General features: G+C 47.2%; 1 protein-coding gene across 3 annotated transcripts in view; it reads right to left on the bottom strand.

Moving 5' to 3' along the window:
• KHDRBS3 (KH RNA binding domain containing, signal transduction associated 3) overlaps nt 1-23,644 on the bottom strand; it is a 272,767-nt gene that overhangs the window by 238,831 nt on the left and 10,292 nt on the right. For 2 of the 3 annotated variants that reach the window (XM_029222870.1, XM_029222872.1), the window contains one exon: nt 11,826-12,023. The gene's annotated coding sequence lies outside the window, so the exon portion shown is untranslated. Of the gene's footprint in view, nt 1-11,825; nt 12,024-14,126; nt 14,264-23,644 lie in introns of all 3 variants that reach the window. The other variant, XM_029222869.1, reaches the window with a different exon arrangement.

Below are 23,644 nucleotides of genomic sequence, written 5' to 3' on the forward strand. Positions count from 1 at the left end.
GCGCCCCGCCGCCCGCCGCGGCGCGCCGCCAGGGGGGGGTGCCGCTCTCGGCTGCGCGGACGGGCCGGGGAGGGGCGTCCCGGCGCCTCCCGCTCTCCCACGGCCCGCGGGGCGCGCGGGGAGCCCCACGGCTCGGCTACCGCGTGGCCAGACGCAAAGACCGGGAAACTGAGGCCCAGAGAGGTGAAGCGGCTCGCCCAAGGCCACCCAGCGAGGGGTTCCGAGAAGAGGGCTGCGCGCTTGGCCCCCGGGTCGGGTCAGGGGCCGGGCGGGGAGAGAGGACGCCGAGCAGCGCCCGCGCTCGGCGCAGCGGGCTCTGGGGAAAGGCAGAGGGGCGAGCCGCCCTGCTCTTTAAGCTCCCTAACTTATCTCGCGTTGCTGTCCCCTCCTATGTGCTAGGAAATAACGTGGGCACGCCGTCCTCCCTCGGCGCCTCCCGCGCTCAGCGCCGACCCCCGAGACCCTCGGTACCGAGGTCGATTACATAAAAGCGCGTGCCCTTCAGGTCGGCCTTGTCATCCCGACTTGCCGCCGGGTTGTCATTCTCTTCGCGCAGAAACCTGCTGTGCCCGGATGCGGAGGAGGGAGCTGCGCCCCAGGCCCGTCCCCTGGACACACGTGGGTACTGATGTCCTCCGTCCATACACGCCCCGACCCCCATCCCCGATAAATCCTCCATCAGGCCGTTTTCAGATTTCCCGTGTAGAGTCAGTGTTCCCCAGCAGGCCCAAGACTCCGCATCTGTCCTGCCTTTGCCCCACCAAATCCCCACTTCAAGTCCTGACCTCAATGTCACTGTCCCTGGACAGCCTTCCCGGACTTCCCCAGCAAAGCTGGTTACTGTTCTGTGTCCCACCAGCGCTGATCAAGCCTCGCTCACAGAGAGCTGTAACTCTGTTTCCATCAGACCACGAGCATCTCAGGGACAGGGCTAGAGTTTTGTTTTATGGGGAAAGTTCCCAGCGCTTAGTGCACTAGGACAGATGGAGAGGCACCAGAAATATCTGATGAAGGAATAAGCCATGGGCATGCCACTCCTCCGGGAGTGACACTCCTCGGGGAGTGAATCTTCCTCCCAGCCCCCCAGGCAACCTCCTGTACTCCTGATATAAACAGAGGCAGCTCTACACCCAAAGATGCTGGGAGTGGAAATCAAGGACCTCTAAGCTGCCCCTGAGTCCCAGCCGGACTTCCCTCATTCTTAAGCTCCACCCCTAGACAGGCCTGGCTCCAGGTGAGGTGCCATTTCAGAGTCCCCAGTAAGAATCTTCTTCACGTCTTTCTTTGGGCTAAACTTGCAAGAGCCAGTCAGGTGCGACAGTTAAATGTGTGGCCTCTGGGCCCAGACAGCCCGCATTTAGAATCATGGCTTAGCTGCTCACTAGCTGTGTTATCTTGGGCAAGTTACTTCACCTCTTGATTTCCTCATCTGTAAAGTGGAAATGATAATAGAACCTATTTCCTAAGAGAATTGTGAGGATTAAGCATATCAACTCTCAATGAAATCCCCAGTCTCCAGCACACAGGAAGTGCTTAGTCGTTCTTTATTGAGTTTTTCCCCTAGGCATGGCTGCTCTCTGGGTTTTCTGAACCAGCTTTAGCTCCTGGGGGCACTTGCATCGCCCCAGCAGACTGAATGAAGGACCTGGGACCACACATCTCTGTTTTGGACCAGGAGCCCAGAGTGTAGCTGGGCAGACACTCTGCAGTCCCAGATCTTCCAGGACCCACTGTGCACCCTCAGTCAAATAACCTGTCTGAGCTTCGGAGCCCACCTCTCCAAAACCCAACTTACGCTGGCAGTCCTGGAGGGCAGTTGGAAGGATCTGAGGGGAAATGTTTTCTCCTTTAACATTAGAGTGGAATGCACAGACCTTTGGCTTCCATGCCTTACAACACAGGATTTACATTCTAGGGTGTGATTCCCTGGCAGCCACTTTTCGAGGGAGGAAGGGAGAAGGAGAGAGTCTGGGATCCGTAAGGGGGACCAGATGCTCAGCTGCTCCCCTCACCACTTGGTCTAAGACCCTCCTTTCCATTCCAGCCTTCTGCCCCAGTGACAGTCCAGCCCTGGAGTAGTTGCTGTTTTTATTAAGCATTTACTGCGTGCTAGGTGGGAGGCCAGGGGCTTTGTACCCACTACTTTCAGTTCTCTCAACACCCTGTAGGGAAGATACTGTTTATCAGCACTTACAAATGAGGAAACCGAGGCTTAGAGCAGTTTAATACCTTGCTTAAGTGCCACCACTGTCAGCAAGGGATCCCAGGCCCATGGGACTCCAAAGCCTCCTCTGCCTGCCCTCCCTGTCCTGCCCTCCCAGGTAGCAGTCTGGGACACCCCACCCCTCCCGCATCCAAATAGTTGGCAGACGTGTCTCGCCAGCAGCTGGGGAGGAGGGCTGTACACTGGGAAGCTGACAGCAAAGCACTGAATCTTCTGCTCCGGCCCCTCCTTCTCACAGAACCTTCCAAGAGGGCAGGTGCCCAGCACCGCAAGTATCCATGTGGGACTCTCCAGGGAGAAGGGAGACAAATGTCTTTGTGAGATGCTCATGAAATTATCCCCAGCCACCAACCTGGCCAAGCTGTTGGCTGTGGGGCACCTCCACGCCTTACTGACCAGACTCTGCTGGTCTTCCTGAGATGGCCATCCTGCAGGCACTAACCCTCTGATCCCTTTGAAGATGAGAAAATCGGGTCTTGGGAAAGGTCGTGGATTTTCTTCAAGCAACTATAGGTAGTGCTCCAAGTCAGGTCTAACGACTGCCGGGCCAGACAGAGATCTCTCCAGGCGCACACCAGGACTCGCTGAGCACAGGCTTGGTGCACGCACCACTCTGGGTACAAAGGACTAACCGTGCACAAAACAGGCTTCTCCAAAGCCGCTTCAAGCCAGAGGCACTGGGCCACTTACTCCATCTGCATGGTTTGTGTCTGCCCTGGACCGTAGGCCCAAAGCTGCAGTAAGAAACTCCAGCTGCCCTTTCTCCTCACATCCACAAGTCAGGAGACAACCTCTCGGCGTCAGAGACAGAGGGGCACTTCCCAAATCAACCTCGCCAGGTGACACTGGGCCATCTCAGGCACTGCACTGCTCCCACGGCAAGTCCCTCCATCTCCAGCCAGCCACCACACGGCAGCGTGTGCCAGAGTCCCCGCCTGTCACCCTCTCCACCACCACGCCCACCTCTGGAGACAGATGGCCAACACTTCCCCGGCCTCTGTGACACTAACAGCGGTGGGTCAGACACAGCCAGAGAAACTCCATGTCATCAGAGGATAACAAACGTGAAGAGGGTCTGTGAGGTCGCTGTCACGTTTGTACTGAATTGCTGCTCATACTACAAGCTTCCTATGCCTTTTGTTTAAAAAAGGCGAGTCCTATCCCAGTTACCACGAGACCCGGCAGGGCCACGCGTGATGGTGTCCCAATCTGACTGGCCTGAGGCATCTCGATTTGGCCCCTGGTTTTCCTGCTTACTCGCTGTGTGACCTTGAGCCAACTACTTGATGTCTCAGCACAGGGAGAGGAAATACCAACCTCCCAGGATTCTGTGAGGTTTCAACTGAAGCATTAAGCTTGTCATATGCACTGATGGCATTTAAAGCGTTTTGGGCCTCACTCCTCTACGCTCCACCAGCATTTAAGCAGTCAAGGGCTCCTGTTCACACTTAACACATCAGTTTCTGGGCACCTGTGGACCGCTCTTGCCACCACGCTGTCCTCGGAGCCTGCTCACCTCCACAGCCCCAGTGCCCAGCTGGGTGGTCAGTTCACAGCCAGTACTCAACACTCGTTCAAGTCCACTTCTCCTGAAATGCAGTCCCCCAACAGCACCGCTTCCCAGCGACCAGAGATAAATGAGTTTGTCGTGTAAGACAAGCAGCAGAACATGGCACAGCCTTACCTAGAAATCAGTCATTCATGTGTCAGGGAGAAAGGCACCACAAATGTTCACTGTGATCCCAGCTCCAGTCAGCTACAGCAGGAAATGCATTTTCAAACCTTGAGAATGACTGAAAAGGCTTAGCACACGTGGAGTAGGGCACAGAGAAACTTCAAAGTTGGGAGCCTTTGCAAAGTTCAAAGTCCATCCATAAATCAGGAACGCCTTCACCGAGGACTGGCTAGTCTGTTGGCGGCTCTCTCCTACTTTATTCAACCAACCTTCCATAACCTCCTGCATTCAAGATATAGAAATACAACTAGAAGGAACCACAGAGATCTGCTAGCTCACAAGTCACCAGTTTTTAGAGATGAAGAAACAGTTGCTCAGAACATTTAAGTGACCTAAAAGTATTCAGTGGAGAATTGGACACACACACACACACACACACACACACACACACACACACACACCCTCCAGCCATGTCTAAGGATGAATGGGATCAAACCTTTCAGCCCAGTCACTCACATACCTGAAGACTCCTATCCTGTCTCTGTATCCATGTTCCCTACAAGCCTGTTTCCTTCTCTTGCTAGTTGGTGGATGGAAAATCCAGCTCCTCTAGCGGCTAGAGTCCAGCCACTTTCTTCTTTCTCCAGGAAGGGAGCCATCCTGGTACTTTCTTGCAGGAGCTAATAAAACCACAGATATTGCGCAGGCCCCCCCTAGTGGCTAAGTGTGAAAGCACATGCCCCCCAAAGTTAGTGTTGAACCAGATTGACAACCCCTGCGTTGAACCTGGTCTCCACCAAAAGGGAACCTCACATAGGATTTTAATTCGTTCCCAGCAAAGGGGACAGAGAAGTATGATCTTAGGTGAAAGAGAGTGAAAAAGGTAGGAGGTAAAGAAAAAGGGGAAAGGAGAGGGGAAAAGGGAGAAAAAGAAGATGAAGAGAACAAAAAGAAAAAAGAGAAAGCAGAAGACACATAGAATAGGAGACAGAGCAAGAGAATAAGGAAGGCTTAAAGGAGGGACGTTTCTCTGTGCTCAGCCTTTCTCTACTTCGAAGATAAACACTCAAGAAAATAGTAATGGAAAATAAGAATTGACATGCCCAGGGTCAGTTGGCTGCCCTGTGGCACCGTCAGGCGGGGACAGAGGAGCCAGGGAGAAGAAGGGACAGGGACAATGTAGTTGACCCCATCACAGCCTGACTTGGCAATCTTTTCAAAATCCAAATCTTTCTCTGTCTCTATGTTTGAGCTTCTAAAAGGTGCGCTAATAGCAGCTGTTCTCTTCCTGTTTTATTGAGATCTGATGAGAACAATAAAGATTTGCAGAAAAAAACCCAAAAAGTGCTCTGAAAAATTCCCAGATATAACCATCACAGCAATGTGTTTTATTGTTTTCCTCTATGCAACAGCAGCCCTCTATCCTCTACTTCCTGGACCAAAAGTGTGATATGTGATGCTGGACTGCCAAAGCACTTGCTATATTTCAACAATGCATCAAGTTATCACGACCTCTGGTACTTTATAAGATGCCATGATTTGAAAGGCGCTGTTGAAATGTAAAACATTACTGCCACAGTAGTAAAAAGATCTATGTCCATCTCCTAACCCACTCTTTCTTCTCAGTATGCATAGAGATACACGCAAAACAATTCCGTCCACGTTAGCAGAATACTTTGCAATAAAACTGCACGTGTCTGAGTTCGGCAAAATGATCACAAAACAAAATATTTTTGGAAGTGTCAAGGTACCTTTAGTGTCCAAACAGCTACCAAGGGGGTGATGACATTTTTAGAGTCCACTGCAAAAGTAAACACATCCTGGTCTCATATAAAAATGCCAGCTTGTGTTTTTCTGTAGCTAAAAAATGGAGAGACAATCTTATCAAAAAATGGCTGTGGAAGAAAAACAGACATAAAGTTGAAGTTGTATACTCATGTACATTGAATTACATGAGAAAACATCTCATCTCAAAACAAATGTGGACTTTTGTCAGTATCCCATCTGCGGACTTCCTAAGTGTCTCTGGATTTTTTTCTTTGGGTTCTGTGTAACATGGCACTAGCCTTCCCACAAATCTCATCCCTCATTGCTACCCTGTCTGGGTTTATACCGGGGTGATATGGAACACCTCAAAATCTCTTATTTGCTCTTGATAGGGGAGGGGAGTAGGGTGCCAGGTGTACTCAGGCAATCTTGGTGGACTTGATCCAGCCTCAGATGGCAGCTGGTATGTGGGGAAGTTCCAGCTTCCTCTGTCAGATCTTATCCTGGTAATCAATTTTCTCCTGGTCTTCCTAGCCACACTCACTGGTAACAGGTCTGCCAACCTGCAGCAACTTAGGTGTACAAACCACAGTGATCCATGCCCAGTTCGACCTGGCAAGTTACCCTTGAGCAGGTAATGGTTGGAGCCACCAGCTGAGCAACCAAACAGAGGCTTGGGCCTGCCCTTAGTCATCTGGGTGCTCTGGGCAAAGCTGCCTCTTCCAGCCTCTCTTTCCCCACTTGTGAAATGAAGGGAATACCTCTCGTCACAAAGAGTTCCTTTAGGATCTCCTTGAGATAAACGTACGTAAAGCGCTTAGCAGAGAACTGGCACTCAGTGGGCACAGAATGGATGGAATAGCCATAGAGCAGAAATATAACATGAGCCACAGGCATAACTGTAAATTTCCTAGCAGCCACATTAGCAAAGTGAAAAGAGACAGGTGGAATTTATTTTAACAAGACGGTTTAACCATACATATCCAGAATACTATTTCAACATGTAATCAATAATTTTTAAAATATTAATGAGATATTTTACATTAAAATTTTTATACTATGAAAACGTGTGTATTTGCACCTACAGCACATCTCAATCCAGAAGCAGAATTCTCAGCAGTTAAAGTAAAACGTGGTCCTGCATTTTAATGAAGAGTTGTGTTTAATGGAAAAACATTTAACACTGCTTGCATTTTTAAATTCAAATTCAATTAATTAACATTAAATAACATTAACACTGGCTCTTCATAATGCTAGCCTTAATTCATGTGCTTGTTGGCCACATGTGACTAGTAGCTATGGTATCAGGCAGTGCAGATCAGAGGAAGGGATTCAGGGGCATGGAATAGAAAACGCAGCTGTCAACTGCTGAACCAAAGAGATGTGTCCTGGTCTCACCCCACGTGAAGCCTAAAATAGGCTGCCCGGGGCTGGTGCAATGGCTACAAAATGTCATCAGTGAGCCAGGCTCCTTCAGTCTTTCTGCTCCACCCACCTTAGGATGGCAGGATGGGTTATCCCCATGACACCCTGGGCACCTGACCTCACTCCAGGCAGGGAAAAGGGGGGGAGCAAAGGGGCTAAAGGGAAAATGACCATCACCTGTCGAGTCTGCTCAGCTGTTAAGGAGTTTTCTTGGAAGCCCCAACTAATGGCTTTTGCTTAAGTGTCATTAACCAGAACTGTATCACACACGGACACCCTTATCTGCACAGGGCAGAGCTGGTAAACATAGTGTTTTACCTGGGCACATTGGCACCTCCAACAAAAGTGGAGTTCCTCAGTACGGAATAGGGGACAGTGGATATTTGGTAGGCATTTGACAGCCTCTACCCGAAGTGGCACCTGCAATTATTATTACTCGTGCCACCAGACTCCAAGGGGCACTCACAAAGAATCCTTACAGAAAATAATAGAGTTGTGTATTTTTTTTTTGGCTGAATAAAGAAAACAGAAATACCCTTACTGCATCACATCTTAGAATGCAGCTGGGTAAGGTCCAGGGAATCAGGATAGACAGGGCAGGGAAGGCAGGAGGACTGGCCGCTTCCCTGGGTGGGCAGAACGAGGGGTGGCATGGGCAGAAAACAGCTCCTTTGTGCAGGTGAGGCAGATGCTACAGCTCAAGAGAGTGTTGGAAGGAAATGTGCCTTAAGCAACCGGGAGGGTCACTTTATGGAAAGCAAGTGTAGTTCCTGTTGAGGGTCCTTCCCACGGACACTAAAGGTGCTTCTGTGGGCTCAGCCGTAGCTTGGAGGGCTTTCCTGGGAAGCTGAATTCCTGCCCCCCGGGCTCCGCACCGCACCCCTGCTCATCGCTGAGCAGGAAAAGGTACACTACCAGCCTCAATGTCACCAACGCGATGACCTTGTTTGTTCTTGGAGAGGAGCCTCCCTTTCATCCTAAAATGGGGGCAATAATAGGACCACTTAATAGGCCAGTTGTGAGGATGAAATGAGCTAATGCATTCAAAATGCTTAGCTCAGCCCTTACCACATAGAAAGTGCTCAATAAATTATTATTCTGTGTTTTCTCTTATCGTGCTAGAGTGAGTTTTGTGTTTCCTTTTGTCCACCCTATCATTTTGTATATTGGTTAGAAGCCTGGCAAGAAACAAGCAGTGCTCTCAGAAGGAGTCATAAAGAGAGCTTCATAAAGGGGCTCTTTACAAGGTATGTGCAGGGCAAAGGGAAACTAAGAAGAAGGAGTTAAGCAGTCTGGGTAACCTTGCCAATCTACGCCTGGGGAGGCAAGAGAGAGGACAGGTCCCAGAACCCGCAAGAGCTGTAGAAGTAGGAGAAGACTTGCAGTAGGAGCAACAGCTGCAGACGGAGAGCATAACCCCTGCCAAACGGTGATGTGACCCGGAAGGAGCCAGGGAACTTCACACCTTGACCTCAGTCTTCTACCCGCTCATGTCCTGCAGGTGCCCCTCACCGACTGAGTCCAAACTGAAGCCAGAGACTGGGGAAGCCCAACTGATGCATTCCCTAGATGTCAGCCTCCCAGGGCAGAGAGCTGTGTTGAAAGGGGTGGAGAATGGATCCAGAGGCGCAGAAGGAGAATGACCCAATTACTTTGCAATGTGCTACAGTAAAAGGTTTCACCTTAACTATCTGGAACAGACTTGCTGGATTTGCGCTCCGGTTAATTCTCTTTTCTGCTTGGGGTGTTTGGCATCCACGTTCAGGTTATGTGAACACATGGTTTCCGTTGAGAGTCCAGAGGCAGAGAGGCATCATGGTGTTAAAGGTCTAGAGCCCCTTACCCAGAACTTTACACCATGCCTCTCCCACTCACTAGCCAGTGACCTAGTGCAAGCTAACAGGCCACTCTGAACCAAGCTCTCTAATCCATATCATGGGAGGAAAAGCAGCTGTCTCGCTGGCTGGTTACGAACATGAGATGAAGCGACACAAGGTCCCTACGCCTTTACTACTCTGTGGAAGCACAGTGGGCTGGGAGTGCAGGTTCTGGAAATGGAATGACTGGATTCAGATCCCAGCCCTGCTATTTCAAACTCTGTGCCCTTGGACTAGTTACTTAACCTTTTAGCATCTCCGATTTCTCATCCACACTGCAGAGGAAAATTGTCCCCACTGTATAAGGTTGTTGTGAGAATTAAATGAGCTGTTACATGAAAAGTGATTAGAACAACATGTGACTCTTATCATCAACACCCTGTTATAAGTAAAGCACTGAGATGCAGTTGTGTGCTTAATACATACTGAGCTCCCTTCCGCAGCCTTCCTACATGATCAGTACCGAGAGCATGGACAGCGCCCTCCCTGGACTCCTCCAAAGGGAGGGTGGGAATTTCCTCCTTTACCCTGTTAGGGTAGATACAACAGAGCATCTGACCAGGAACAAAGTATATGACAGGTTTCATGAGGGGTGGCTCCCTGTTCTTCAGGAAAAGGAAAATCAATACAGAAGCCACTGCTCCCTGCTTCTGCCCAAGAAATATCCAAGCCTAGTTCAAGTACAGGGCTGTTTAGTATAGTGGTTAAGACCATAATATAAAGAGCCAGCTCCTCTCTAGCTGTGTGACTTTGAATTAGTTACTTGACATCTCTGTGCCTGAGTTTCCTCACTTGTAGAAAGGGGATTACAATAGTGCCTACCTCTTCGGATTGTTATGAAGGTGAAATTAGTTAATATTTATAAGTGCTTAGAACAGAGCCAGGTACATAGTATGTGCTTTATAAAGGCTTCTTGAATAAATAGAATAATCTCAGTTCTGTAAACAAATTTTGACCAATTGATTTCCTTTGTGATCAGTACTGGTCTGAGACACTGTTTTCCCTTGGGAGCTAAAAGCAAATCAAAACTGTGTTTGTTCAGGGGAAAAGATAGAAAATGCTTAAGTCAGCAAAATCAAGAGGTCCATTCATTGATACAAGTCACTGACATCACTCTTTGGCATTCGATAGCCTGAGAATGCTTTGATTTTTCATCTTGTGAACAAAACAAAGCTCTGCCAATACCTCCTGATCACCAACAACAAATTTAGCAGACAGGAAATGAAATTCTCACTCCTTCCCTTACTACCTTGTGTGTATGACTTGGTCAAGTTATTTAATCTTTCTTTGAGCCTCCATTTTCTCATCTGTAAAATGGGGATGTTAATTCCTATATCAAATATTCCTTCAGTTACACAATAGTTACTCAGTCAATGGAAGAGTTTTCCTTCTACCTTTCTTTTTTAACAGTTGATTTTTTAAAAATTAATTTATTGTTTGGCTGCACTGGGTCTTCATTGCTGCATGCGAACTTTCTCTAGTTGCGGCGAGCGGGGGCTGCTCTTCGTTGCCGTGCGCAGGCTGCTCGTTGCCACGGCTTCTCTTGTTGCAGAGCACCAGCTCTAGGTGCGCCGGCTTCAGTAGTTATGGCGTGCGGGCTCAGCAGTTGTGGCTCGTGGGCTCTAGAGCGCAGGCTCAGTAGTTGTGGCGAATGGGCTTAGTTGCTCCGTGGCGTGTGGGATCTTCCGGGACCAGGGCTCGAACCCGTGTCCCCTGCACTGGCAGGCGGATTCTTAACCACTGTGTCACCAGGGAAGTCCCCCTTCTACCTTTTGTATCTCTAAGTCTATAAACGATGAGAAAGTCTGAGAGAGAACTAGTTTGGGAGACTGAATTTCACAGATGGTACCAGCTAATTAAGTGTTAAAAAATTTGAAACCAAGTGTACAGCACGGTTTGTCTTTTTTCTAACTAAGCAATGCACAATGATGCTTCTTGCCTGTGCTAATCTGAAGAAGGCTCTGGCTCTGTTGTTCTACTTTGAATGAAAGAAGGGCTGATGCCTCAGAGGCATAGTAGGAAGAACATAGACTTTGGAACCCAGCTTTTCAACTCCCTGATGTGTCCTAGCCTGTAGCAAGTGGCTTAAATTTTCTTCTTTTTTCCTTCTTTTTATCATTGAAGAGTCTTTTAATTTCTGAAGAGTCAAGACCACTGACAACTTTTCTAAGTCTCAGTTTCCTTGACTGTAAATACCTACCTTACAGAAATACTGAGATTGATTAACTAATATTATGCACACACACACGCACACACTCTTACACACCACTCCCCAGACTACAGCACCTAAACCAGTGCCTGGACTCAGTGTGGTCAGAGACAAAGCAGCTATTTCTGAGCACAGAGGAAACACCTCCTCACCACTTAATAACTTGTCTATGTTCTTTTTCCTTAGTATTCATCTCTTTATTGACTCAGTGTTTGCTGACTGTATATTATGTGTCTGCTTCAGGCTTTGGAACAGGGTCTCTGCCCTCATAAAGCACAGAGTTTAGTGGAGGAGACGGACATGCTACTTATCAGCTCTATGACCTTGAGTAAGTTACTTAACCTCCCCGTATCCCAGTTCCATTATCTGTACAATGAAAATATTAATGTCGCCTTTACAGCACTGTTATGGAATAAGGTAAAATAGCATGTGTCAATTGCTTAGTGCTGGCTTCATAAGACTAATGTGAGAGATAATGAGATAATATAAGAAAAGTGCTTAGAATCGTATCAGGATAATATTTCTTCAATAAATGATGGATTCATCTTATTATTACGTGAACAGAGGAACACAGAATTGCAGACTGTGATCAGCTCCCTGAAGGGAGAAGAGCCGGCACCGTGACAAAGAATGACGCAGCGGACTTACGTAGGAGGAGTGGCCGGGGAAGGCCCCTCTGAAGAGGTAACTGCTAGGACGTAAGGAATCAGCCTTGAGGGTCAGCCGAGGCAGAACCAGTGCGGGCCTCCTAGACGCCCAGATGTGGTTCAAGTGCCTTCTCTGTGGCTCTCCAGCCCTGTGTCCTCAGGAGAGCCTCGTCACTTCCCTGAGGCTCAGTCTTCTCATCTGCAAAATGAAAATTACAACGTCAATAATAAAGAGAATGAAGGTAATAGGAATGAAGAAGATATAGTCAGCGTGGTAGATTTTAAATAAGAACTCATGTCAATCAACACGCTGAGAGCTTACGCATCGGAGGCAATTTAATAAACGCTGGATTGCATCTGCTGCCTGGTGCTAAGCATGCTCCAAAATTTAAGACTGCCTCCTTGGGATCATTCACACAACCAGTCAGCCAGGCTTCAAAGCCAAGCAAACCCTGGGTCTAACTGCAAACCCTGGGTCCTTCCCACTTCACCACTCGGTCAAATCCAGAACAATCACAGTAGCTATCACATGAGTGGAACACTTGCCCTAACCCGGGCCTTTTTTGTGAATGCTCTCTTCACCCCTCACGGTGTCTCGGTAGAGGGGATTCTATTCTCTGCCCTCATTTTACAGGGCAGAGGGGCCCTGAGGACGGGCGGCATGTCCAGCAGTATGTTGCCCAGGCATCCGCAGCCTGTTTTCCAAGCCCCTGCCCCCCCGGCAGACCTCCTTCTGGAAGGGTGTTCTCCTGTATCCTTAGGCTCCCTCCGCCTGTCAAGATAATCCTACCCCCATTAGTTCACCTCTTTCCTTCCTTCCTCCCTTTCCATTCTTGTTCTCCTTCATCTCCTTTTGTGCATTGCACGGGTCTGGGGATTTGCTAAATTGGCAAGTCTGGATGATGTTGGATAAGAGGCGAGGGGGAACGAGGAGAGAAAAATGATTCCCGTGATTCTGGCATGTGTGAATTGCTCTATTCTTCACAGCCAGAAGTAATGTCTGAATAATCTCGGAATTAAAACAGTACTTTTCCAGAGGAGGCCATATTTTCTGGAATAAGAATCAGGATGCATTTCAGAGAAGGAAGGTTAGGAGATGGCCAAAATGTTGGGATTCTTCGGATTGAGGTGGGGGAGCAGTTGAGATCAGTTTTTGTGGAGTAGCTACCAAAGGGTGTTATCATTCCTATTTCACAGAGACAGAAATTGAGGCCAAAAGTCATTTAGCTTCCAAGCTGCTGGAGGTGTTGAACTAAACGGTGAAGCCCTCCTCCTGAGAATTATTCACTCTGTGTGTTCACATCTTACCCTGCGAGGTCCACTGTAAGCCTTCCGTGGTCCACAGAACTGATGACGTGAGCCTCAGTCTGCGTATGGCCATGACTTCTCATCACATTTCAGAGCCCATCCCAGACTCTGACCTCCCCCATCGAAGCATTCATCTTGTCTATTTACTTGTCCCTATCCCCTTGGACCGTGAGCCCATGACAGATTGTCTGTCTCATGTTTGTGCTCCGGGATCCGGGACAGCCACGTCCTCCTGCCCTTGTTCTATATTCTAAAGAATCACTTCTCCTGTTTCCCAGCCCTCCTCCCTCCGCTGCCTCCTCGCTTTCATCCTCGAGAAGTCGTCTGGATAGCACGCCCTTTCTGGGGAGGTGTCCCTCCCCTGGGCTCCCAGAGTGAGGGGCTTCCACATTGTAGAGCGGCCTCCTCCAAACACTCATCCTTCTCCCACCTGGGCCGTGTTTTCCTGCTCTGTACACGTGAGCTGGATAAACAGACAAATGACCCATTACTGTTGTAGCCATGCGTCTGGGGCAAGTCTTTCCAATGTAATCGGTTAAAAAACACTTTTTAATGTGTGCTACTTAAGCGATCTGCATACATTTCATATCCAACAGATTTGTACTAGGCTGATTTGTTCTGTGATGTGGCAGCTTCAAATACAAAAGGAAAAGTTACTGCTTATGGATAACCAGTTTCAGCATTTAGAAAAAAAAATTCCTCTAGGTATTATCTAGAAAATTTTCAAGGAGGTGGAGGTGGGGAGGGCTTCAAATACAGAGCATTTCCCCCTGTACTTACGAGAAGCATCAAGTTTCTGTGTTTTTAGCAGCTAAGAGTGTAAAAAAGAGTGTTAAATTACTTAATAGTTTGTTACATATCGGGTCTAGAAAGCCAATTATGTAAAAAAAAGTCCACATGTATTTTAATAACATTGGATTCTATGTGAGCCAAAACAGCTTGCTTTTCTTTTTCCTTTAACAGCTATTCAGGAAATTCAGGTTATAGTCTCTACCTCCATAATGATTAGAACATTTTTCAATTGTCCATTCGCTTATCCATTCAGTACATCACTGGGTACCATATGCTGAGCACTGGGGAGCACCAGGGAGATGGCTGCATCCTCATTGAGTTATGGTCTCTGCTCGTCCCCTGAGGAAGACATGTATTAAATAAGCTCACACATCAATATGGAAATTACAAATGGTGATAAGTGCTCTGAATGAAGAACAGCAGGTGACCCACTTAAATCAGGTGGTTAGGGAAGTGACAGGCTAGAAGGAGAGCACTTTGTCCTGTCCTCGGTTTACAGTTGGGGAGATAGAGACCCAAGGGTTTAAGACTGTTGTACAAGGCAAGGGACAGAGATGAGGGAAAACTCGGGCCTCCTCTTTCCAAAGCTGAGCTTTCTCCACTAGTCACGGTCCTCCCTTACCTAACTGATTCATCTTCACAAACACAGCATAAGGCTTGGTTATTTCTAAGATCTGTCCACCTCTAGCGGTCAGTGATCTTATTCAATTAAATCCACTCAAATAGACACGCTTTGACTATTTCCCTTTTTTCTGATCCTATTATGAACCACTGACAATAAAACAATCATAGTAATTCCATTATGGGATTATGTTTATTCCCACCCTCCTTTTAAAAAATGTTTTCTCATAATATCTGAAAACTGTTTTCTTCTTACACAACTTAACTCTAACTTTGTGTTAACAGGTACAGACACAAAACAACTGAATGAAGATCCACAAAGGTGAAATCAGGGGAAGGAAAGATATAACCAGGGAACCCATGCTTGCTCTGATATCTATGTAATCAGACTGTATATGCAGAAGACATTTTCTAACATAGTCTGAAATAATCTATATTTCATTAGATGGTAGTGTTCATAGAACAAAGTCTTATTACAAAATAAGTTCTCTGCAATCTGCAATTAATTAAGCAAAGGGACAAACTGTATTTAAAGATCTGTTGAAAGGATAACAACACCATTATTTTTCTGATACAAAGTGCTTTTTCCCATAATGCATCTGACCCCTCTTTTTTCTCTCTCTCTCTTTAGTACTTGACTGCAGTGAAATTCTTAAAATAGGCAGAGTTCTCATCAGAGTATTTTCGTTATCTTTGGAGTGTGTCTCAGATCCCCAAATACCATCTTCTTCCACTAACTGTTCTCTGAGATTTCACCACAGTGGTTTCATTCTTTCTAGCTAAGGCTTTGTTTTAAATTGAACAGAAATTCCCTGGTAGAGGTAACTCACATTTTCCTTCCTTCCTCCCTTTCTTCCTCTCTTCCTCCCTTTCTCCTAACCCTACATCTTTCCATCCTTATCTCCATTCCACCCAAATATCAAAATATCTCAGCATTCCTGGTCGAAATGGAAACTGAATCCCCTCTAGCACCCTTGCCCAGACCTTGCCCACTCAAAGCCAGCAAAGCACCTACAGGCTCAGGGTGAGTCCAGGGCTCCCAGCTTGCCTAGATCATATGGCGGCCCCAGAGGAGGGTCTTCCTCGCCTCTGCACAGTGCACGGAACAGCATCTGACACCCTCTAGTTGCTCAAACAATGAAGCTATTGAACTGAATTCAATCTAGACTGGTTGGCTGCGAATTATAGAATTTGAATCTGGTTCTACTGTGCTCAGCTGGCTGATGAGAAAATATTTATTCAAGTGAGAACAAGTCTTTTCTTTTCATGGTGTGATTAAAAGTGTTGGACAGACTTGGGTTCAAGTCCTGACTCTGATTCACAGCAGTGGTAAAACTTAAGTCAAATCATCGAACACTGGCAGGCTCAGTGTCTTCATCTTAAAACAGGGATAATAATACTTCATTGGGTCACTGGGAGAATTAGAGAGAAGGTCGTAACCAGGTCTGTTATAGGTCTGACACCTAATAGGTTTCCAATGCATGTTTACAATCAGAGCCTTAGCACCTCTACCACCTGGAGGGTAGAGATGTGAGGTGCAACTTGAGGCTCCGCGTTGTTCTCTGTTTGCTGAACAAACAAAATTCTACTGGCGTATGTGTAAAGCACCTGCTCTACCTACACAGGTGTGCTGCTATGAGGGATAAAACAAAAAAACTAACACAGGGCTCTAGCCATCAAGGAAGTAATCATTATGTTTGACTGGATCATTTAATCCATCTCATTACTTGGTAACAAACCAGGCCAGCTGCAAACTCCCCTGGATGCAGATGGAAAGAAGGGTTTAAATAATTGACTCCAACAAACTGCCTTCTCTCTGTCTGAAACGTTGGATGAGAAACAAGAACAATAGCTGCCTTGTCTTTCTGGCCCATCGCCAAGCTACACAGGACAAACAACTCACCAGCTACTTTCCCATTTTCTTACAGGTTTAAAATCTCCATCAAAGTGATGCACCTTTGGGGGCTTCCCTGGTGGCGCAGTGGTTGAGAGTCCGCCTGCCGACGCAGGGGACACGGGTTCGTGCCCCGGTCCGGGAAGATCCCACATGCCGCGGAGCGGCTGGGCCCGTGAGCCATGGCCGCTGAGCCTGCGCGTCTGGAGCCTGCGCGTCTGGAGCCTGTGCTCCGCAACGGGAGAGGCTGCAACAGTGAGAGGCCCGCGTATCGCAAAAAAAAAAAGTGATGCACCTTTGGGTGGATTATGGGACGAACTAGGAATCAAAGCTTTCTACGAGTCCCAGTGTTTTTAAATGCATACTAAAAAGTGAATGAGTGAACATACAGTGTCCATAATTCTGGCCTTTCCTACTTACTTATCAAGCCCACAGGTATTTCACTTGTTCAAGCACTTATTTCGCTAACATAAACAAAGCGTCTCCTATGCATCAGGCACTGTGCAAGGTATTTTACCAGATTATTGCCAATCCATACTACAGACCTGTAAGGTAGTTATTATTATTCCCGTTGTATAGATGAGGAAACTGAGGGTCAAGAGGTTAAACAATTTAATCATATTTATACCATTAGTAAAAAGCAGAGTCCAATTCTAATTCCAAAATAGTCCTCATGCACATAAAAAATGTATTTATTAAGGGGTATCAGGGACTTGCCCTCCAAAACTTCACTTCCTATGGTTTTTCCCACTTCATTTCAATGATGAGTCCTTTTTTTCTGTTTCACAGGCTGAAATATTTTTTCTCTGATGCTCCGCACCCAATCCATCAAAAACTCACGTTGCCTTTACCTTCCAAATAAAACCAGAACTGAGCACTTCTCACGACCCCTCTCTGGACTCTCAGTGAATTGCTGTGTGTCTCCAAACCCCTCTCTGGGGCTTCGCCCTTGCTCCCTAGACTGTATTGTCATCTCTGCAGCCAGGGGGAGCCTTTGCAAGTAGACATTAGGTTGTGTCCACCTCCGATGGCTCCCACCTCAGTCCGAGTCAAGGCCCAAGTCCTAACAAGGCCTACAAGGACCTGCCTGACCTGGCCCTCTGTTTCCGCCCCGTTCCTACCATCCCACCCCCCGCCACAGTCTCTGCTCGTCGCACCCTCCTGCTCCTGGCATTTGCACAGGCAAAGTTTTATTCACATCTTATGTCACCATATGACATCTTATATAGTTTACTTTTCTTTTCTCCATGTAGTGTCTTTCATCTCTCTCTAGAATGAGGTTAGCAATTTTCAACTTCCTGGTTCTCTGATGTATTTCAAGTGCCTGTCACACAGTAGGTGCTCAATAAACGTATGTTAAATAAAGGAATAAAGACTGGACTGGGGTGCTGTTCAGTGGCATCAAGATGATATAATGGCCAAATAATACAGGACCATCTGAGTCTTAGTCCAAATATAGATGTCCTTCCCAGTGAGATCCATAAGGAAGATATATAGCTGATCCTTGAACAACACAGGTTTGAGCTGCACAGGTCCACTTATACGCAAATTTTAGCCAATAAATAAGACAGTACAACACAATCTGAGGTTGGTTGAATCCACGGGCACGTAATGGCAGATACAGAGGAATCACAGATACAGAGGGTTGACTATAAGTTATACTTGGATTTTCAACTGCATGGGGGACTGCATCCCTAACCTTGGTGCTGTTCAAGGGTCAACTGTATACACAAGAAACAATATAAGGCAAAAATTAATGTAATATTTTATTGTCAGCTGACCTGGGTTCCAACCCCAAAGGAGCACTCTGGGAAGCTGGACTAGAACAGGTGGCCTCAAGTAGGAGCCTAAGAGATCTTCTACCACCTCAACCCAAACCAGGTTTCCAACCTTATCACACCTTGACTATCACCTGCAAGTCAAAGCAAGAGAATCTCTTACTACTTCCGCCGTGGGTGTTAAGAGAGGAGAGGGCAAGAGAATCCTATTAAGTAAGGGCGAGAGAGAAGAGGGGGTCACACGCATGTCCTGACCTTCAGGGTGCAGTCACTCAACAGCCTGGAATCTGACCAATCCAATTTCTGAGAGCTACACCCTGAAAGAGGGGTCTAGCAAAGATTCCTGCCCCTCCTCAGGTCTTAGACATCACACTGTACGTAGACAATTTTTATTGCTTTTTTATACTTTATGGAAATATAAGCATTTTCCTGTTTACTAAAGACTACGTAGGCGTCACGTGTGATAGCTGTTGAATGTTCCATCCTAAGGGGTCAGGGGCTTCCCACTGGACAGGAGAGGGACCCTCACTGGCTGACAATAGGCATGACCCTGCTTGGTCCTACAGCCCTGGGCAAGGATTGTATCCAAAACGATTCACTTTATATTCTTGCTACTTTTAGTCTGGTATGAAAAGTACAGATCAGTACCATATGATCCAGCAATTCCACTCCTGGATCTATACCCCAAAGAACTGAAAGCAGGGACTCAGACAGGTACCTGGACACTAATGGGCACAGCATCATCATTCACAACAGCCCAGAGGCTGTTCCTGAAGCGATCCAAGAAGGCAGGCAGCCTGTCCTCGCAAGGGAGCCAAGGAGGCAGCATGGGCCCTAAGACCCAGGAGGAAGAGCAGAATGGAAGTTTCTATGTGTATCTCAGCTCCTAGGTTAAGGCAGCGGGGCGAGGTAGGGCACAGGAGGAAATGGGCTGGGTTGGGGTTACTGGGCTCATAAGGAGGCAGGAGGCCGCCCTGGGCTTTGCCCCCAACAGTTGGTAAGGAGATAAGGAACAGACCCGAACGAACACCGCGAGCTCCAGTGAAAGCCTGATTCTGAAACGTTTATCCTGAAGTTCATTGGGGTGCCTCATACGGGGCTGAAGAATAAAAGAATTTCTGCCAGTGGAAGCCGGTAGCATCCACCCCTCAAAATGAAGCAAGTTGACAGCTAATTTGATCAGTGTAGATAAGACAAGAGAAGAAAATGTTCATTCAGAAGGGAAATCTAATCAAGCCGCCCTGTGCCTCCATCGCTCACACCGCTGCTCTCAAATGGGGTCCTCCGCAGTGTGCTGGGCAGGATACGGAAAACACAGATGCCCTCCTGCAGTGGGAGTTGTGCCGAATATTAATGAATCTGATGTTGTGGTTAACTTAAAACAAGCAGTGAGATACTTTAGTCTAGCAAGCAAACTTTGAATTGTTCAGATTAAAGTTGACATTTACTAGCCACTTACCACTGTGTGTGTGTGGGGGGGGGGGCGGTTGGTCCTGAGCCCCTTAAGAGGGACTTCATGGGGAACGTTTGGGGAGTCCTTCCCTGACCAAGTGTGTGGTGCCCTGGCCACTGCCTCCCTCTCAGTCCAACTCAATCCAACTAACCCAGTTCAACAAACATTTCATGACTAGCTGGAGGCAGCCCTGCCATGGTAAAAACACAGGCTGCATCCTTGACTAGCTGACTGACCTCGGGGTGATCCTATTACTACCTGGGTTAGCATCTCTGAACCTCAGTTTCAGGTTTTATTTTTCCTAAAACTGGGATTAACAGCAATACCTCCTTTATAGGTTGTAATGAAGAGTGGAGAGTAACCAGCTCAATAAGCATGAATGATAATGATATTCTAGCATTATGCTCTTAGCCTTCTGAGCCTTTGCACATGGTGTTTTCTCTGCCTCAAACTCCCTTCCCTACCTTCTCCCTAACCTCCCCTTAAGTCTCAGGCCCTGTGTCATGTCCCCTGGGTCACTTTCCCTGACCTCCTCCTTCAGACACTGTTTCCCCGGGACAGTTAGGTCAGGGATTCTTTCCCCTGGGCAACCCCTGTCCCTTGGCTTTCTGCTTTCCTAGCATGTAGCCCACAGAACGGAGGACAGCAATCATTTTAAACATGCATGCACATGCATACATACACCCATCACACCCACACGCGCACACACGCGCACACACACAATTATCTTGGGCTTCAGGAGGCAGGAGACCCTGTCTTTGAGAGTCAGTAGAGTAAATGTTTGAGTCTTTGGAACCAGCCTGCCCGAGTTCAAATCCTGCCTCTGCCTCTTCTTAGCTCTGTGACCTTAGGCAAGTTACTGAATCTTTCTGTGCCTCAGTTTCCTCGTCCGTAAGAATGGAGACAATGATAGTAACAGTACTGCCTTAGACCAAGGTGACCTGGCTCCTGTGCTCTGGGAAGACCTGCTCTGGCCTCTTCCAGCCACCTCCTCCCCAGGGGACCAAGGGGACATTCCACTGGCATCCTCAACTATCCCCTCCACACTGTGTTCTGGGTGCACCGGACTCCAGAATTCCCAGCCCAGGCAGCCTCTAACCCATCCACTTGCCGGGCCTCCAGGACTTTTTACCTAGTCTGTCTTCCTTTGGGCAGACAGCACCACGGACACTCCCAGGCCTGAGGGGTGGCCAAGCGGCCACTGTATGGGAAAGGTTTCTGGACTGAGCTTGAACATGAGACTAAGGATAGAAAGGGAAGGGGACGAGGAGCTCTCTGTGTACGCTGACACTGGTCTGCAGGAAGCTGTGCAGTGTATGACGCTAGCTAGCCCTTCCTGCAGCTGCCAAACCTTCAGAAAAGTTTACCAAACTCATACATGCTTCCTGTGAGAGGAGTGCACGTGTATGTGTGTGTGTGTCACGCAGAAGTGGGGAACAAGCTTGCTTTCACGTTGGGGTCAGCACGGGGTAGGTAAGAACAGCACAAACAAAAAGTTAAGAGACTTAGAGGCTGAGGAAAGTTAGCCTCTTGGGCTTAGCAGAAATAGCACAGGTGCATGTGGATTTCCGTGGGCCAGGGAAGTATCTGAAGGTGGCTGACATTTTTGCACCGGGGTCTCCCGGGGGCAGGGGACCACGACTGACATTTGGGTTACGTGACCTGAGAACAAGTACTTATGCAAAGAGTCAGGGGACCCTCAGAGCCGGGATGAGAACAAACCACTGTCTGGAGATAGTACAGACTCGCTGGCTAAAGCAAAGAACACGGACGGGCTGCAGACTGCTCTGGGGCAGGAATCCAGAGACAGGATGGTCTATAGCGTGCGGAGGAGAAGAGAGGCAGAGGGGGAGCCTCGTCATGACACTGGTTTCCTTGGTTCGTCTCCCCTCACTAGAGCCTCGGCTTCTCGAAACAGGTGCTGGGTCACACTTATCTCTCTGTTCTCAGGGCCTATTATGTGCCTGTCAGCAACAAGGCACTAATAAATGTTTGTTGAATAAACAAATTAATAGAAATGTTTTTGCATATAAAACATGATATGTTGCTTAAAAATTCAATTTGTGCTCAGCTTTGCAGACGCACATCAATAGTTGGTTACTTTAATTACGTTCAGCTTTTCCTGTGCAACATTTGTGAAGTGGACTGTGGCAGTAATATAACTAAACTAATCAGTGTAGAAAGCTAAATAGGATTATCCAAGGTCGATTTTGACCCTCAGTTATATGATATGGCGACCAATATTTGGGACAGATTAAGAGGCAGTGTGGTCCAGGGGGATGATCAACTCCCTTGGACAAACCTTCAAGGTTTGAATCCTTGCTCTGTCCCTCACCATCTGTGTGAATTTGGGCAAGAATCAAATTCTTCCTCTGCCATACGAGGGAAATAATATTTACTTTCTAGGACGTGCCACTTATGAGTGATGGCATGAGGATGTAAGTGGAATATTCAGTAGAATTACTTTAATTTCAGGTACTGCTATTCTTGAATGCAAATCTTTAATCACGGTGAACCTGAGGTGGAGACAGGTAAGTTGCTTCAGGCATCAGCTCCCAGCTCAGGATCCAAGTACCATGAATGACAGAACACCTGACTCTGCCTGGCTTTAATCCAAAGCCTGTGACCCAGCATTCATTGAGATTCAATATGAAATCTGATCCCAAGCACTGAAACAATATTTAATATCAGCCCATCGTGCCACTGAGTTCTGCTGTAATCTGTTTCCAGATTTGCTGAAGTTTTCTCTTCGATTTTATTAGCAACTATTTCAAATGAAATTGGCACCAGACAATTGGATTACTGAATTGTTGACTCTTATATCCTACTAGACAGTGAAAAGCAAATGTAATTTTCACCAGTTACATGTCAAGCCTTGGCCTAGAGAGACATAGTGGGAAAGGATCTGAATGGATGAGAAACCCGGACGCGGGCTCTTTCTCTGAACATTGCTTATGTTCGTAAAACAGGACTCGAAAGGGTTAAGGAATCAGCTCCTTATTGCTTCCACAGTACATATTCATATTCATCAAACTTCGTTCCTTTAAGACAACATTTTAGCACGCCTTATCCTCCAAGTAATTCTTCAAGGAAAAATAGATCAGATGAAGGGCATGGACGTTAGGGCCAGAGAGAACCAGATTTAATTCTTATTCCAGCATGATGGTGTTTCGTCTGGAGACAGAAATTATAAGACCTCCTGGCAAACTTGTTAAAAAATTAAAAGAAATGGTCATATACAGGAATGGGCCAATCATTCCCGATTCTCCCCTCTTTTTACAGATGGCAGCTCATCTATTCATTCATCTATCCGGCAGGTAATATTTTTGTCAGATCCTAAGGGGGCAGAATGTATTATTATTGTCAATTATTTGCTCTTTTGCCTTTGTCTGGGTCTTTGAATGTGAAAACACATGGGACAGACCTGAATTCAATCTGCAGCATTGAATAAAACAATGTAACTCACCGAGGTTTGGCCGGTGTTTGTTAACACGTTAAATGCTGACTAATACACTACGTGCTTAGGGTAAAAGACTGAACAAGACAGACCCTGTTTCCAACTCATGGAGGTTATAATCTAAGGAGGAAGCTATTAAACAGTAGTTATATGTGGACCTAGAGTCTGTCATACAGAGTGTCAGAAAGAGAAAAACAAATACTGTAGGCTAACGCATATACATGGAATCTAAAAAAAAAAAAAGGTACCGATGAACATACTTGCAGGGAGGGAATAAAGAGGCAGACATAGAGAATGGACGTGAGGACATGGGGTGGGAGGGCGAAGCTGGGGTGAAGTGAGAGTAGCATCAACATATATACACTACCGAATGTAAAACAGTTGGCTGGTGGGAAGCAGCCGCACAGCACAGGGAGATCGGCTCGGTGCTTTGTGACCACCTAGAGGGGTGGGATGGGGGGGTGGGAGGGAGTCTCAAGAGGGAGGGGATATGGGGACATGTGTAGGCATATGGCTG

The sequence above is a fragment of the Monodon monoceros genome, unplaced genomic scaffold, assembly GCF_005190385.1.
Source record: "Monodon monoceros isolate NGI ecotype Baffin Bay Population unplaced genomic scaffold, NGI_Narwhal_1 Super_Scaffold_14, whole genome shotgun sequence".
NCBI lineage: Eukaryota > Metazoa > Chordata > Mammalia > Artiodactyla > Monodontidae > Monodon > Monodon monoceros.